The sequence below is a fragment of the Thunnus thynnus genome, chromosome 23 (assembly GCF_963924715.1).
Source record: "Thunnus thynnus chromosome 23, fThuThy2.1, whole genome shotgun sequence".
Classification (NCBI taxonomy): domain Eukaryota; kingdom Metazoa; phylum Chordata; class Actinopteri; order Scombriformes; family Scombridae; genus Thunnus; species Thunnus thynnus.
Window position 1 is genome coordinate 25,733,121 of NC_089539.1, and position 18,827 is coordinate 25,751,947.

General features: G+C 37.3%; 2 protein-coding genes across 7 annotated transcripts in view; both read right to left on the reverse strand.

Annotated features, from left to right (window-relative positions):
- LOC137175993 (NACHT, LRR and PYD domains-containing protein 12-like) overlaps positions 1-18,827 on the reverse strand; it is a 190,581-nt gene that overhangs the window by 120,274 nt on the left and 51,480 nt on the right. The gene's annotated exons all lie outside the window — the stretch shown is intronic.
- ptpro (protein tyrosine phosphatase receptor type O) overlaps positions 1-18,827 on the reverse strand; it is a 70,995-nt gene that overhangs the window by 51,204 nt on the left and 964 nt on the right. The window lies entirely within an intron of this gene.

The following is an 18,827-nucleotide window of genomic DNA, read 5'->3' on the forward strand; positions in this document are numbered from 1 at the left end:
ATGATGTTTAAAATCTTTATCAAAGCCAAAACTAAACAGAAAAGAGTCCCGACGTCATAAACACCAAATATCTGCATCATGTGAATAATGAAATATTGCAGTAAAAGCTGCAAAATATATTAAGTCTTCTCATAATCTGAGAGAAATAAGTTCTGTAGTAAATGTTTGTGTTACATTTGTAAAAAATGTCTTTTATTATATTGTTTTTAATATTATTGTTTAACGCGGGTTTTTAACGCGTAAAAAAACTCACCAAATAATAATTGAATCCTTTTAAAAGCACCTTAAAAGTATTAATTTTAATTGAAAGTTAAAATTCAGGGGTGACTTTAATGCTATGTGGTCAATCTTAAGGGGATTTCATCACTTTAAAACCACTTAATATGTGAATCCATTAATTTTCCATTAATTAACAACAACATCACATATTGAGGTTGTACAAATTCAGTGTTTTTTGTGGTAATTTGTAGATTTTAAAGGTATTTTTACCCTTTAAAAAATATGAATCCATTCACAAAACCTGTTAAAAACAGTTAACAGTGGTGAACATCTGATCAGCTTATTATCCAACAACATACAACCTGTCAACATATTAAAAAGCTGGATTTTCTCTCTTTAGGCTAACAGTTTCCCTCTGCTTCCAGTCTTTGTGCTAAGCTAACGCTAACCCCGTCCTTCCATTAGAAACAGCAGCAGGTTTTGTTTGTTTGTTGTAAATTCAGATGTGTGTTTAATAAAATGCCTTTTATTATATTGTTTTTAATATTATTGTTTATATTTACATGTTATTGTAAAATTATTAATAATCTGTCAATGTTTATAATTGTCTGTACTGCTTTGGTGATGTAGATTTCTGATCTGTCATGCCAATAAAGCTTATTTGAATTTGATATTAGTGGGAAGCTTTAACACATTCTCTTCTAAACTGAAGCATTTACAGACAAAATGATGGTTTTATTGATGATTAAAGGATTTATAGGGAAAACATGTAATTTAAAAAAAATGTATATATCAATTCTCCCCTTCAGTTCAAATACAAAACCATTAATAAGTAAATTAATAGAATTTTAAGGTAACAAAACAAGTCAATGTTTCAAATAAAAAAAGTGTACTGATAAAAATATTTATTTCAAAAAATAATTTATCTGTTAATTCTCCCCTTATTAGAATTTTAAGGTCAAATAAAATAAGTGATTCAGTTTCATACAAACATAATTTATTTAAATACGATTTTTCTATTGATCACAGAAACGTTTTCAGTGGTTTGTATATTTGTACCGTTATTAATAAAGTTTCACCACATTATAAAAAACAAGGCATCATTTACATATTCATATTTTCAAACTTTAAACCACATGGAATAAACAACAAATACTAAAATAACTATTTAAAATCCTGTTAAATAAATATGCAGTTATACATGACATGACTGAACATGGCGGCCGGTTGTCATAGCAACACGACACACTTTGTGGCACCTGAGTTTTCCAGTTTCACAGCCGTCAGAAACAATAAAAGATTTAAAACAATATAAAAATATAACATGACAGGCTGCTGGGTTTTATGTTTATTCAATGTTCAAAGAAAATATAAAAAATACAAAAACTTTCATGTTCTGATTTAAAAAAGTGTGAAAAAAACTGTTTGAGTGAATGAACAATAAATATTTTATTTACAATATATTTCATTTCTGTTTCTGAAAATAAATTTAAAAACTGAAAGTTTCACTGAAGCTGAAAACTATAAACATAAATAAATATTCTTCCAATGAAAAACTTCATCATCTCTCTGATGCCATTAAATACACCGCACCGCCACAAAGCTCGTCTCCATTTCTATCGACACTGAATAAATGACCTCGCTGATGTGTCACAGAGCGGCAGCCTTCCTCCTCCTCCTCCTCCTCCTCCTCTTCCTCCTCCTCCTCCTCCTCCTCCTCCTCCTCCTCCTCCTCCTCCTCCTCCTCCTCCTCCTCCTCCTCATGTCGTCTCTGGAGGATCAGGACGCCTGAAGAGACTTTTTTTTTTTTTTTTGTTTAATTAAAATGTTTCTCAGAGCAGCCGGAGGACGATAGATGTTCATCAGATTCTTCTTGTTTCACCTGAAAGCTTTTATCAGATAAACACGGCTCTGTGTATTTACTGAAACGTAAGTCATCAGTACTGTACTCCAGGAACTAACCACCGGCCCTGTGTATTTGCTGAGAAAGAAACATCACTCCTGTACTACATGCAGTAAAACGTGGCCCTGTTTATTTGCTAGATATCATGACTATACTCCTTTTGCTGAGAAAGAAACATCACTATAGCCCACGAACTGACAACCGGCTGTGTGTATTTGCTGAAATGAAAGTCATCACCACAATATTCCATGAAGTAAAAAAAAAAAAAAAAAAAGTTCTGTATATTTGTTGGAGAAAAGTCATCATGACCATAATCCATAAACTAATGAACTAACAACCGGCTGTGTGTATTTACTGAAATGAAAGTCATCAGTACTATACTCAGTTAACTAATGAACTCCCCGTCGGCTCTGTGTATTTGCTGGGAGAAACTATCCTCCTCACTCTTCAGATGACATCTGTCTGATTGATTCCAGATTTCCTGAACACATCATCAATATAACCTCCGACACATCTTGTGGAAACACGGTTCTCAGCTGCTCAGCGGTCGTCTCTCTGATATCAGCTGATCTGTTATTCAGGTGTTTTTGGGATCAGGTGAGTCGCTGCTGTTCTTTCATTAAACCACACAGCAGGAGAGTCGACGCCTCGCCGACCGTCGTCTGTCCAAACGGCTGAAGGTGTCGACCCCCGGCGAGACAATGACATCATAACCTTCCACAGTCACTTGTTATTGTGCAAAACACTGATTATTCTACATCTGAGGTTTTCTAACTGAGGAGGCGAGTTACACTTCCTGCACATATCATCATCTCTAATATGTATGAAGAATAAACCTCCATTAATCTGCTTAGTAACCAGAGAAGAACTGTTTTCTTCAGTATGACAGTAATCAGTGATGTTTGACAAAATGTGAAAAAAAAAAAAAGGTGCTCAAACAAGCAAACCAGGACTCAAGTTGTGTTACACTTCCTGTTTAAATCTCCCAAAGCCTTCTGGGAACTGTAGTTCCCAAACTGAGAGCATGATTATCCCTCAGTATGATTCATGTCCTGCTAATGAAATAATCAATTCATCACTGCTGATTATCAAAAAAAACTGTCCTCACCAGCTCATTCAAACCATCAATTTACCTTTAATAACGATGGAATTAACTGTGTTCTCACATCCAAATATAGAAGCGACAAAAGCAGTCGTTCATTTTTAATATGAGCTGGAGACGAAGAGCTTCAGACGCCTCGGCAGCGGCGAGCAGCGCGACGCCGAGAGCGACGAGCTGAAGTTGAGCAGAGTTTCACTTTATGCAAATTAGCAGCAAATCAGGATTTGATTTTATTCCCACAGAAACTGTTGTAAACTACTAAACTACACTTCCCATCAAACATCTGTTCTGTTCCACATAAACCCAAAAACAAAAGCCAACAACGTGATTTTGAGAGTATTTTTTTCAGTGGAAACATGAAAAACACGCCGCCACCGCTCATCAGTCTCTTAGTGTGAGTGCAAAGTTATTTAACAGCTTTTCTGCACATTTTTAGGAGTTTTTAACGCGTAAAAAAACTCACCAAATAATAATTGAATCCTTTTAAAAGCACCTTAAAAGTATTAATTTTAATTGAAAGTAGTTTAAATTCAGGGGTGACTTTAATGCTATGTGGTCAATCTTACGGGGATTTCATCACTTTAAAACCACTTAATATGTGAATCCATTAGTTTTCCATTAATTAACAACAACATCACATATTGAGGTTGTACAAATTCAGTGTTTTTTGTGGTAATTTGTAGATTTTAAAGGTATTTTTACCCTTTAAAAAACATGAATCCATTCACAAAACCTGTTAAAAACAGTTAACAGTGGTGAACATCTGATCAGCTTATTATCCAACAACATACAACCTGTCAACATATTAAAAAGCTGGATTTTCTCTCTTTAGGCTAACAGTTTCCCTCTGCTTCCAGTCTTTGTGCTAAGCTAACGCTAACCCCGTCCTTCCATCAGAAACAGCAGCAGGTTTTGTTTGTTTGTTTGTTGTAAATTCAGATGTGTTTACGGGACAGCTGAGGGAGATTAAATCATATCAACATCAGAAACACGTCGGCATGAATCAGCTTTAAAGAACAAAACCACACAAAGAGTTCATATCAACTCTTATTCTGCAGGACAGCAGATAATCCATGACCCACATCTCTAATCTGAAACATCACTGAGAGGCTTTTTAAAGACCTTTAAATGGAGAAACAGGAATAAAAATCTACTGGAAGTGATGATGTGTTTGGTCTGTTTTTGGTCAACATGACGCCCACGCTCGTCTGTTGGGGGGAATTTCTCCTTTGTTTGTTCTCTTTATCACACAGAATATAACACAATGTTGCACCAGATGACCTCAATCCAGAAACAGCTTCTTATTGTGTAACTGACATTTAATCTACAACAGAAACTCATCAGAAAGACGACACATTCTGCACATTTATAGATTTATATTCTGAGGTTTTACTGGAATATCTTTGGAGCTTCATTGATTAGTCGACTAACAGAAAATCATTTACCAACTATTTTGATAATTAATTAATTGTTTTGAGTCAAAATTCTCTGATTCAGCTTCTTAAATATCAATATTTTCTGGTTTCTTTAATCTTTATGACAGTAAACAATTTCAAAAGATATTCACTTTACTGTACATAAGTATTATGAGCTTGATGTAGTTAAAGTATTGCAGTAAAAGTACATAAGTATTATGAGCTTGATGTAGTTAAAGTATTGCAGTAAAAGTACATAAGTATTATGAGCTTGATGTAGTTCAAGTATTGCAGTAAAAGTACATAAGTATTATGAGCTTGATGTAGTTAAAGTATTGCAGTAAAAGTACATAAGTATTATGAGCTTGATGTAGTTAAAGTATTGCAGTAAAAGTACATAAGTATTATGAGCTTGATGTAGTTCAAGTATTGCAGTAAAAGTACATAAGTATTATGAGCTTGATGTAGTTAAAGTATTGCAGTAAAAGTACATAAGTATTATGAGCTTGATGTAGTTAAAGTATTGCAGTAAAAGTACATAAGTATTATGAGCTTGATGTAGTTAAAGTATTGCAGTAAAAGTAGTGGTTTGGTCCCTCTGACTGATATATTATTATATATGACATCATTAGATTATTAATAGTGAAGCATCAGTGTTAGAGCAGCATGTTACTGTTGTAGCTGCTGGAGGTGGAGCTAGTTTACACTACTTTATATACAGTTAGCTAGTTTAGTCCAGTGGTTCCCAACCTAGGGGTCGGGTCCCTCCAAAGGGTCAACAGATAAATCTGAGGGGTGGTGAGATGATTAATGGGAGAGGAAAGAAGAAAAAACAAAGTTCTGATACACAAATCTGTTTTCAGTTTTTGGACTTTTTCTCTAATCTTTGATTTTTGCTGAAATATTGGATCATTTGAACATTTATTGAAATGAAAGCATGTGAGAAGTTTAGAGGGAAAAATCACTATTTGGTGGAGCTGTTAACAACTCATAGACATGTGAAATGTGACCCCGACTACACACTGCTTTTTGTAAGACGTCAAAAGCCAAAAAGGTTGGAAACCACTGGTTTCATCTTTAACAATGTGTTGTATTTTAAAAGCTTGTTATATTATCCATTGTGTCAAATCTGCATCTGAAAAGTAACTAAAGCTGTCAAATAAATGTAGTGGAGTAGAAAGTACAATATTTCCCTCTGAAATGTAGAAAGTAGCATCACATGGAAATACTCAAGTAAAGTACAAGTACCTCTAAACTGTACTTAAACACAGCAGTTGAGTAAATGTACTTAGTTATGTTCCACCTCTACAGATCAGGGTCAGTAGATTTCAGGGAACCAACAGTCGTTTTTTAAGTTTTAATTTTCAGTTTTTCCACAAACAAACAGCAGGAGATCATATATTTGTTGGGAACTATTTTCAGCAGCGGATTAATACACCTGTCTGTCACAGAGCAAAGCGTCAGAGGTGAAGGACGGCGAGCTCGTAAAGTAACGCTCGGTCGTCACACACATCATCCTGCCAGGCGAGGCTCAGGGAGAGAAAAAAAAAAAAAATCTATACCAGTTCATTCAAGTCATTCATCGCCACTGCTCGGCCGTCGCCATGGCAACCGAGATGAAAGGAGAGACACATTTGGGGTGGAGGAGGAGGAGATGCTCATTATGTCTGTCTGATTCCAGGATTACCATGGACACGGAGCCGAGCAGAGAGCCTGCAGGGCGGCAGCCTGAATGTTAATGTTACTCTGTTTATTCAGGTTTATATGAGACCGACACACACACACGACACACACGACACACACGACACACACGACACACACGTCACCACGACTAACGTCTTCTCTTTAAAAGAAATCATGTGGTCAACATTTACTTTGATTTATAGCTGAATAAAGTCTTTTGAGCTGCAGCAGACGTCATTGAGAAAAGTGAAAATTGTGCTCTATAGTGTCGCTCTGCTGCTGTCGAGGACAGAGAAACGACTCGTCTGTCTCCTTCTTAGTATTTTTTTGGAAAACTTGTAAACAAATACAAGTTTATCTACTTTAAATACTGGTCGGGGAGGCACATTTGAGTACAGCTGATGTTATTTTATTCAGAAACTTGATTCTGGTGAGTGTGAAAGTTGATTTTTTTATCTTGGAAACAGTAGTTTGGATGAAAACCTGTTGGTGTTACTTCTGGTTGGTTGTCAGTCACAAATCAAGTGTTTATCTCTGAAGAAATCTGAACTTCAACCTTTGAATCTTTATTCTGATCTGGAACCAAAGCTTCATTTTATTCTTCTTGGTTCCAAAAGGACAGAAGTACGAGAGACAAACACACACTAACTCTCTCTCTCTCTCTCTCTCTCGGCCGAGCTGGTGAATGAATCGAGTATCTGACCCTGTGAATGAGCAGTGAACGGGGGGGGGGGGGGGGGGGGTCAGGAGGCGTCGCCCTCAGGCAGCTGCCAACATTATCATGCAAACCTCCACAGTTTTTGTTTTCCTCTGTGTAGGAGGCCGGGGGGGGGTGGGGGGGTCCAGACCTCTGACAGCTCCAACGAGAGGAGAGGACAGAACATCAGACTATGAATGAGCCCCACGAGTTCCTCGCTGACGGCTTTTCCAACGTTTCTGTCCAGGAGGTCTGATGAGGCTCAACAGGCCTTTAAAGTAACTTCATTAAACTTTACAACAGAAGATCGACGGCTCAACAACAAACGACCAAACTCCTCTTTCCAGCTTTTTCTCCACGTCTCAGTTTTCCTCAGCAGATGGAGTTCGTTCAGTTTTTTCTAAGATCATAAATTAACTTTGACGCTGAAAATCAAGTTTCTGAGTAACCACTTTAACTCTAAATTCTTCTTCCACTCAGTATTTAAAGCAGGAAAAAATCCATTTAGTATTTATGAACAAATTTTCCAAAAAATACTAAGAATGAGACGGACAAGTCGACTGATTTGAGGTTCAATAACAGCAGAACAATTTTCACTTTTCATTAAACTTTACAATAAATGATTGACAGTCCACTTACATATATACATTTTTTCATCCAAGCTACTGTTTCCAAGATCAAAAATGAACTTTCACGTTCATCAAAATAAAGCTTCTTAATAAATAAATATCAGCTGTGCTCAAATTTGCCTCCCCAACCAATAAAAAGGTCTTTTTAGTATTTGTTAACAAGATTTTCAACGAAATAAATAAGAATGAGATCAGTGAGTTCACACTGTCAGCGACACTGGAGCAGTTTTCACTTTTCTCAATGAGATTTGAAGCGTTAAAGATGATTGACAGCTCACTCCTTCACTCAGAAAACAACACGAACACGTAAACTGTCCCAAAACTAACCACAAAAATCAAGTTTGGCAAAAAAAAAAAAAAAAACTTATCTGAAGGTCCACTTACTAGCTTTAACTACACCTCACAGTTTTCCTCTTCAGGTAAGTTTGCTCTGTTGAGACGAGATTTCGTCAGACGCACTTACAAGTTTCAGAATAAAACACTGAGTTCATGTTGATGTACTCTTCCCTTGTACCGCTAAACTGGAAACCAGTCGTACTATTATTGGTCTTCCCACCAACTATCGCTGTTTGTTAGGTTTGGTAGCAGAACCATGATGTAATCACTAATAGAAGAGTTAGCTTAAAATTTAGCATCACAGAAAATGAAATACTGTACGCGGTGGAGGAAGTTGATCATCGTTAGTCGTCTCCCAGGATACGGGTCCCTGCATGTTTAGCCTAGCTTAGCACAATGACTGGAAGCAGGGGGAAACTGTTAGCGTAGGCTACGTCTACATGAAACTGGTTAAACCACTCAGTTATTTTCATCTGCAGACTGTTTTTCAATTAACTGATTAATTGTTTGGTCTATTAAAACGCCAGAAAGTCCATCAGTGTGGCTGGAAAGATGTGATGTGATACTTGATGTGTAAAAGTTTGTCCCGATGGTGGCGCTAGAGAAAACAAGGTCATGACGGAAATCAATAGTAATAATCATCTGGACCCATAACATCACGCATGTTAAAAAAAAACCCAAATACAACTCTTGTCATTGGTGTTAATGGGAACAACCCAACATAACAGCTTTGATAACATACCTTTATATCATGTAAAGTGCTGGTAACTTAATCCTGCAGTAAACCTGTAACACTGCTGTCAGGTGTGTTTCAGCAGCCTGGTTCTAATAAAAGCTTTACACACTGTAGAGTTTTACAATGTACAGAAAAGCAGATTTGCTGTGTAATGTTGCTGATATTTGAGTTCAGAAAACAACAGGCTGTTTGGATTATCACTGTCAGGGTTAATCCCCCGTATGTGAAAGTGCACTAATAATCTGAGGATATAATCAATGTGATCTGGTGAGCGAACAGACGGAGGAGAAGTTCCCGCCGAGGCTGCGATTAGAGCCGACGCTCGCACGAGAGCACGAGAGCCCGAGAGCCCGAGTTTAATCAGAGCAAATTAGACACGCACAGGAAAACACTGAGTTTATTCAAAGAGCTGCTGACACACACACACACACACACACACACACACACACACACACACACACGAACACAAAGACAGTTAGGACATTGAATTGACTCCATTCATTTTGTAGTCTAACCTTAACCGGGACCTCAGAAATGACATTTTGCTGTATTAGGACCAGACTTTGGTCCCTATGAGGACTACTGGTCCCAATAAAGTCAGTGTTTATACCAGAAACGGTCCCAATAAGCATAGAAAAACACATATACACACACAAACAAACGCAAATAAACACACACAAACACATACAGGCACACTGAGCGTTTCAGATAGAGATGAATGCGTCTGAATCCTTGCTGAACGCTGCAGTGACGTCAGTTACCACCACACCAAACGCCACGATTGGTCCAAATCACAAGCGTCTGTTGGACATTTCATGCGGAGAAGTTTCCTGGAGGGAAAAACCACCAACGTCCACAGCAGGAGTTTCAGCTGGTTTGTGTTAATACCTCCGTCCACATTAAAAACACCAAATCAGGTAATTCTCCTCCTACTGGGCATGTGCAGAGGACGGACAAGCAAGCCAGCCACAGAAAAACAGTGAAGAAGAAACGGTTTACTGTTTCTATTTCCTTTATATTTAGTTTATTGCAGCAGATTCCGACAGTTTGAGCAGAGAAAGGTGGTCGATATGTTTAACTCTGAACAAGCTGTCAAAGTAGACAATAAAGAGAAGCCGTCCGCCATTGTTGTTATTGTCGTTGTATTTCTTCTTCTTCCTCTTCCAGTGAAACTCTGGACTACTGCAACCATCTGCTCTGTCAGTGATATGACAGTTTTCCCTCGTACACGCTACGACGCCAAGCCGGCGTTTTCACATTTACACTCTGGAGGACATTTTGGAAAAGCTACGTTTTAGTCTGAACAGACGACCAGTACGGAGAGAAGATGTGTTTACTGGTTTAGCCGGCTTAGTGTGGACCCAGTCTAGATTTAGATGATTTTCTGCGCTTTTTGTCCAGAAGTATTTTTGAAATATTGCATAAACAAAATAGTTTTTATTACACATTTATAAAAGTTTGATAAAAAGGAGTTTGATAAAAAAAACTACTAATTTTATTAATGACGCACTTTTAGTAACTGGAGTTAAACAGAAACACTACGGAGACACAACATTGTCTTCACTTGAAGTTCATGAGTACGTCGCCTCACGTTAGCTTAAACATCGAACATTCATTAGCAACGTTAGCAGCTGCTATCGAATCAGCACTCAGAGTCAGAATCGATATCTGAGGAGGAAAAGTCAGACTGGTGGGTCTCTAATTTGTGCCAGTTATTATTTAAATATTTGTACATTTGCATCAAGTTTTATTTGTAATGTTTTAATCCTTCAGTGTGACAGTGAAGGCAGTTTTCTGTCCATTGAAAATGTTCTGAGTGCAGTAAAAAAAATGGATTAACAAGAGTGATTAAATAAATAGGATCTTAATAATTATCATTTTAACTATAATCATGCAGCCTCTTGATGTGACGGGCGAGAAAAGTGTCTAAAGTCTAATCTGCAATTTAAAAAGTGAGCAAACTGCTTGTTTAACCGTCCACATCTCTGAAGACCAGCTGAGTCTCTGCTGACGTTCCAGTTTTCCACCTTTTCTGACAAAACATTCTCCTCCTCAGGATAATACAGGAGCACAAACACGGCTTTAATTAATGAAAACTGAGGAGGGAAGCGGGAGGTAATTACAGACCCCCCCCCCCCATCACCTCCTTCATTTGGCATTTAATCAAAGTAAACAAAGAGGAATGAGCCTCGCTGTGTTGGCTGTTGACAGCAGCTCCCTCCTTCAAAAGTCTTCACCGGGATGACCACCCACCCGCCTGCCGACCAACTCAATGAGAGCAGCAACAATGGCTGCTTATCCAACGCCCCCCCCCCCCCAAAAAAAAAACAAAACAGGATCTGACTCCAGCAGAGACCTTTAAACTACCTGCAACAGGAAGCTGTGAACTAATCAATAACTCTGATCAACATCTACAACAGCACTCCTCTTTTCGTCAATAACTGATCATAACAGACATGAAGGACATAAACAATAAACATCATTCGATTCCTTTTAGTCTTATTCATATTATTTTGTATTTTGTTGTCTGGATGTTTATTGGCCTGATTTTATTTTATCTTATTGTGCTGAACTGTTTTATCTAAAAAGTTCTTTATAAATAGAATTTATTCATAAAGAACTATATATTATTATAATATACTTATAGTTATTATTATTATCATTATCACTTAGTAGGTCTAACATTACGTTATATTTAAATCTTTACCTCAAAGGTGAGATTAGGTCACTCATAATTTCTACCACTGAGCTGAACGATGTCGTATTTTCCTGTAAACCTTTTTAAGCAGAGGAACAAGTTGCTGATCATTATCAATCATTCAATGCTAATCACATTACGCCATTGATCGGTATCGCTCCTAAACAGCCAAATGGAAGAGTAAAGTTGGGGTTTGATGGCATTTCATTGAATCTGCTTCCTATTCTTCCAAATCTCTTATTAAATCCATTTAGGTTCAGTTTTAAACATTTGAAACGTTTGCTAAACTCTGGTCGAGTTCAACTTTGGTCAGTTAGCAAACTGGTGAATCTGCAAATCATCACTTAAGGCTGCAAAAGTATGAATTTTTTCTTACTGCGGTGAAAAAGCGACGCATCCTCGTGGATGTTTAAATGCTGTGATGATGGTAATGAGCTCAGTAGGCGTCACATGACCGCAGTATCGCGGTAATGCCGTTATCGTCACAGCCCAAAAGGTCAATAAGTGACCTTTGAGTGGACGGAGAGCCGGAGAGTCTAAAATGAAGGAAGCTATCATAGCTTAATTGCTGTGTTGCTAACATCCAGAGCCAATTAATTGACTAATTGATTAGTTGCCAACTATCAAATTCATTGCCCGCTATTTTGATAATCGATTAATCATTTTGAGTAATTTTTTAAGAAAAAAAAAAAAAGTGAATACTTTCTGGTTTCTTTAGTCTCTGTGACAGTAAACTGAATATCTTTGGGTTTATGGACAAAACAAGACATTTGAGGACGTCATGTTGGACCTTTGGGAAACACTGATCAACATTTTTCACCATTTTTTGACAAACGACTAATCAGTTAATTGAAAAAAATAATCCACAGATAATCAATAATGAAAATCATTTTTAGTTGCAGCTCTAGTGTGTAACATGTACACTGAAATGAGATTATACACTTTCTCCCATTTCATTTTCTCTCTGTGCATGTTGCGTATCATTTGAGCAGCGGTCCGAGCTGTGGCAGTGAGGAGGATATTTTGCTTTTCACGCTTAACAAAAGACAGTTGGCGAAGTGACGAGAGGATGAATTTCTGATCAAACGCTCGTTTCCGATGGCAAAATTTCAGCACCGTTGCATGAAATTACGTGTTTGGTTTGCAAACAAAAGGGTTTCAGTACCTGTCTGGTTGTATAAGACATGCTGAGTGTGAGGCCTGTTATCTCACAGCTTCAGATTTTGGCAGCCGCTCTGTGAACTGTTTCATCTCCTCTGATCTCTGGTTTCAGAAGCTGGAAGAAGCCCCGAGCTGTTTTCACTCACTGGATTTGGCTGTTTTCCTTCCTTCCCTCTCTTGTTCGCTGCCCTTCAGTGTATAAAGTGTCCAGTCATTGGTGAATTTCTCCTTAATGACCTGTTTGGGCTCATTATGCTGCCTGGCAAACACAGAAAGGACTGAAGGTCTTCAAAGTGGCAGCAGAGCAGAGCCGGCAGCTCTCCGTTAGCTTCGTTAGCTGAGAAGCTCTCTGGCTCGCAATGAAACCAGACTTTCATGTTGAAATTATGTTTTCCAGACGACTATAGATATTTTTAATCTCAGCAGCAAATATTAACTGTTCTATAAAATAATAAGGAAAGTTTTCTACAGCGTGAAATACCCAACGAATCTAGAATTACTTTCATTAGCAGCTACTTTTAATCACAAAACGCAATGCTGTCTGGTTTGACTGGTTATTTCTGTAATATCTGGATGACCAATGTGATAATGAACTACAATGTGTTCAATATAAGAACATAATGTAAGATGACAAATGAGGTGGAGAACGTGAAGCAGAGCCAAAATCATGGCTGTATATTTATGTTCTACTGGAATACTTTACAGTATAAAACTCCTTATTTATAATCCTTATTATCCTTAAATAAATAATGTCTGTAAGTTATTCTTAATCAAAAGTCTGGCAACAGAGGTTTTAAATTGACGTTTAAAGATATCAACAATTTATGAAGTTTATGAAATTTCGGAAACAAGAGCAGAAATGGAAGCTCGTCAGTGATCCAGCAGTTTTCTGACTGAACTAAATCACATATTGACCCCAAACAGGAAGCTCCAGATCTGAAAAGTGAAACCAATGTGGAAGTGTCTTTCTAACGGCCAGCAGGGGGCGACTCCACTGGCTCTAAGAAGAAGTCTGATTGTATGGAAGTCTATGAGAAAATGATCCTACTTCTCTCTTGATTTATTACCTCAGTAAACACTTTCCTAATGAGTTTATGGTCTCAGTCACTAGTTTAAAGTCTTCTTCAATACAGCATGATGTTCATTTTGTAAGTTATGGTCCCATTTAAAGTAAAATAGACGATAAAGCAGCGTATGCTTCAGGGCGTGGCTACATTGTGATTGACAAGTCGCTACCACAGCGACAACGTTGGTTACATATGTTAGGTAACATAACCCCAGATTAGCCGTCATTATTTCTGTGTTTTCAGTTCATCAAAGTTAATAATTCTTGTTCAGCGTTTGGTTGTACTGAAAGAACCTTTAAGGAGTCGGATGTTCAGTGTTTATGGAAAGTATATTTTGATTTGAGCCTGGCGAAAATTAGCATTAACATTATCACAGTTAAGTGCGCCGTGCTAACCGAGCTAGCAGCTAGCGTTAGGGTCAGCTCCACCCTCTCGTCCAAATATGGTCACTTCTGGCTACAAAAAATCCAAGATGGTGACAGTCAAAATGCAAACTCAAGGCTTCAAAACGGGAGTCCACAAACCACCGGGTGACATAGCGGTGTCCATCATTATTAACAGTCTATGACTGAACCTCACAGCTGCACGTTTCTACTTCCTCTTACAACATGTTTGAGCATTTATCAGCCTATTTTTTGTTATTTTTACTTATATTACATTAGAAAGTGGCTAAAACAAGTAACAGTTCATCGCTGAATCTTCCAGTAACTATATCACAGCTGGTTCACAGTGTTTGGATTTATTACGTTAATTATCTCATTATCAGATATCTGTGTCAGAGGCTGCATCCTGGCTGCTGTTTAATGACTTTTTCTGTTCTCCATATTGAGATGAGTTTAACCCTCCAGCAGCCTGAGAGCATTAATGAGCTCACATGGTGGTAATAAGATCATTATCTCACTAATCACCATAAAAACCAGCAGCAGCAGGGATCACACTGCAGGACACTTACTTCATTGTTGTGCCACGACGCTCTTTAAGACTCACAACACGCTGCCTGTCACATGTCAAAAAAACTGTTTCCTTCTGTGTCGCCAGCGGTGGAAGAAGTACTCAGATCCTTTACTACAGTAAAAAGTACCAATGCAGACATGTAAAAATACTCCATTACAGTAAAAGTACATAAGTATTATGAGCTTGATGTAGTTAAAGTATTGCAGTAAAAGTAGTGGTTTGGTCCCTCTGACTGATATATTATTATATATGACATCATTAGATTATTAATAGTGAAGCATCAGTGTTAGAGCAGCATGTTACTGTTGTAGCTGCTGGAGGTGGAGCTAGTTTACACTACTTTATATACAGTTAGCTAGTTTAGTCCAGTGGTTCCCAACCTAGGGGTCGGGCCCCTCCAAAGGGTCAGCAGATAAATCTGAGGGGTGGTGAGATGATTAATGGGAGAGGAAAGAAGAAAAAACAAAGTTCTGATACACAAATCTGTTTTCAGTTTTTGGACTTTTTCTCTAATCTTTGATTGTTGCTGAAATATTGGATCATTTGAACATTTATTGAAATGAAAGCATGTGAGAAGTTTAGAGGGAAAAATCACTATTTGGTGGAGCTGTTAACAACTCATAGACATGTGAAATGTGACCCCGACCCAACGCGTCAGACCCACATTAGCAAGGCTTCTCATTTGTAGATTTTATCAGCAACATTTATTTCATGTGTTAGCCAAACTTTAAGATTAAAGATCTGGTATTATTTTTGGCATTTTTTTTATAAATGCTGAGTGTATTTTAAACATATCTGTGACGTTGTCTGCTTAACGAGACTCAGTATGTCTCAGAAGTTACGTAAACACTCAGCGTAGCGCTGGGTGGCGGCGGGCTCATGTTAAAGCTTCCTGCAGATTTGATTTGAGTTTCTGGTGTGACGTAGTAACGAGTTCTGGCTCAACACCGCTCACTCTTACTTAAACTTAACTTTAAAAAGTGTTTATATTGACACCACTTTACATTATTTACATTGTTTCTGATAAATCACATTTTGTTTGTGAGAACACTACCACTCCCATGAGCCTCGGCTGCCGTTGCTATGGAGACAAAAAACAAAACATGTCACCATGGATACAGAATTCACTCAAAGTGACTCAGAAATAAAAAATAAACTGAATCTTTAGCTTCTGCCCGCTATTAGCAGCGCACGTGACCAAATTTTAAGCTTTGTGATTGGCTGTTTCTTGCGGAAATGCATCTTGGGAGTTGTAGTTAACTTCTAACCAGAAATCTTTATGTCCACAGTCTTGTAGCTTTGACTTTTTACTAAAGAACCAGATATTTTCTAACTCAGTTATTCATCTTTTGTTCTGATGATTCAACCTTGAGTTTCATGTTGATCCAAACTGTAGAAGACAGAACTGAGAGTCACGTATTGTTGTCTATGAGAAAAAATTCACAGGATTTTTACACTTCACAACTGTATTAAGCACATCAGATCAATATTTTATTCACCTGATTCAGAGCTGAGCAGCAGCTTGTTCTGTCAGTCACTGCAATCACTGCAGATATCTGATATCTTCAGCTCTCATTGTACCAGCAGTCATTAAAACTAGAAAGCAGTCTCCATTAAATATAAACACTCTTAGGTTACATATTTATAACACTAAAAACTGCAGAAAACATTGTGGAAAACATTTTTTAACAATTTTAAAGCTACTTAAAAAAAGGTATAATATGTAACTTTTCTGCATTAAAATGTCTAGAAACAACTAAACCAATGTTATATATTTTGTTCAGTAGTGTAATGTACAGCTGTGGCGGCTGTGGTTCAGGAGGTGGAGCGGGTCGTCCAATAATCGGAAGATAGACGGTTCGATTCCCGGCTTGTCCTTGGGCAAGATACTGAACCCCACATTGCTCCCAATAGCTGTTCCATCGTAGTGTATGAATGTGTGTGAATGTTGACATGTATTGAGTGGTTGGAAGACTAGAAGGGCGCTATATAAATGCAGCCCATTCACTATTTACTTACATTATCCCAAATGTTTCCAACAATTCTCAAAGCCAGAGAAATCTGTATTTTTAATCAAAGAAACAGTCATTTCATTTGGTCGCTTTACCAAAGACTATACATGTACATACGTCAGCGTTGTGGTTACCCGCCAGAAACTCTGTCATAAATTGACTTTCATTCAGTTTTAATCCACATTTTTATGATACAGTTTTTAGATCCTGGTCGTTTTTAAGTATATCTTTTAACCAGATGAAGGATTTTAGTCATCAGACGTCTGGATCTTAAATGATCAGAGAAACAAGTTGAGCAAACGTTAGCAGCAGTTCGGCTAACAACCCCTCCTGGAGGTCCTGTTTCCACCCAACAGCCTCAGAGAAACACTGATTTTTAATGTGAAACTGCTTTAATCACCTGCTTTAATCACTGGATCTGTTTGTTTTGAAGAGGAGGATAATTCCTCTGCAGATAATTCGGCTCCTGGTAAAAACCTGCTGAACGATGAAGGAACCCTGACGGCAGTGGTGGTTATTTAACACTGAAGACAACAACTCCCATGATCCCACACTACTTCACGACATCATCAAACTCCCGTCTTTTGTTCTTGTTTTGATTGAAAGACTCTTAACAACAGAAATGACATACTGTGCATTTAAAGAGGGAATAAGTATTAATAGTAGTAGTGAGGAGAACGATAGCGTCACGTCTTTGCTTCTCACTGTGTGTTTCCATGAAGAGAACAAACTCTCATGATATGAATCCTGACTTCACTGCGGTTGATATAAAAGAGGAAATTAGAAACTCAAACCATCAGATAACACTGACCTGAACACAGAGGCACAGATACCGACAGAGAGATGGTTGAATGAAAGAAAGATGAAATATATTAATAATATGTTATTAAATCTAAAGAATGTACCGTGTGACTGTAATAACTCCAGATGTTCGGTTTGTTCACAGTTTCTCAAATGTCTCATGTGTTTTATATCTTTATAAATCAACTGAATATCTTTGAGTTTTGGACTGTTGGTCGAACAAAAATCAGACATGTGACAGACTTCTGGAAACTGTGATGGACGTGATTAAAGCCAGATCAATTCAGGGTTTATGAGGCTCATATTGATATTTAAGAGTTTTACAATATTTTTGATATATTTGATTTTTACAGATTTCTGTAGCATTTCAGTATTTTATTGGCCAACGTGCACCGATACAGATACATCTGCAGTGAGCTGATATATCGGCCTGACTGGTTTATTGTTCAGATTGACTTTTTATTTGTTACTATTTTATAACTAGAATAACTGGTAGATTCATCAATAAGGACAATAAATGTTAGTTGCAGCTTTATTAGAAACTATACTGTATGTTCCTGTCTGTCCCGTTAGCGCACAGATCCGTGTTGTGACTGTAATGACTGTAAAAAAAACTGATAAAAAATAAACATTCAGCAGATTAACTGATGATGAAAAACATCACTTGGCTAAATTTTCATGTAGATACGGAAGCTGTTTTGTGTAGAGCTGCAACTAACCATTTTTATCATCAATTCATCTACTGATTATTTTTTTAATGATAAATCGATGAATCATTTGATCAATAAAACATCAGAAAACATCCTGGAGTCCAAGCTGTGTCTGATATCGTCCAAACAACAGTCCAAAACCTCCAAAATATCACATTTACAGTAACGAAAGACCAAGAAAAGCAACAATTTCTCACCTTTGCAAGTCTTGAACAGTGAATATTTGGCATTTTTGTTTGAAAAATGACGATTATTGAACCATCTAAAGTTGTTCTTTCAGTCGACTACTTGAATCATCTCTGCCTCTCTGGATTTGTGGAATTCAAACTTGCGTATTGTCCAACATCTTTTAATTATTCTTAAACATTTAATATCAGAGATTCACAAGTGTTTGTTTACTTTAAGTTCATGTATAGTTTAGTTATTGTCATAGAGACTAAAAGAAACCAGAAAATATTCACATTTAACAAGCTGGAATCAGAGAATTTGGACTTTTATTCTTAAAACATGACTCAAAATAAATCCATTATCAAAATAGTTAATTAGAGATTAATTTAATAGTTGGCAACCAATCAATTAATTAACTAATCGTTGCAGCTCTAGTTTGTCCACACATCAGTATCTTTATGTCCAAATGAAATTCTATTTTCTTACTTTGCAAACAAATAAATACGTTAAAAATAGTTACAGAGCTGAAAAACTAC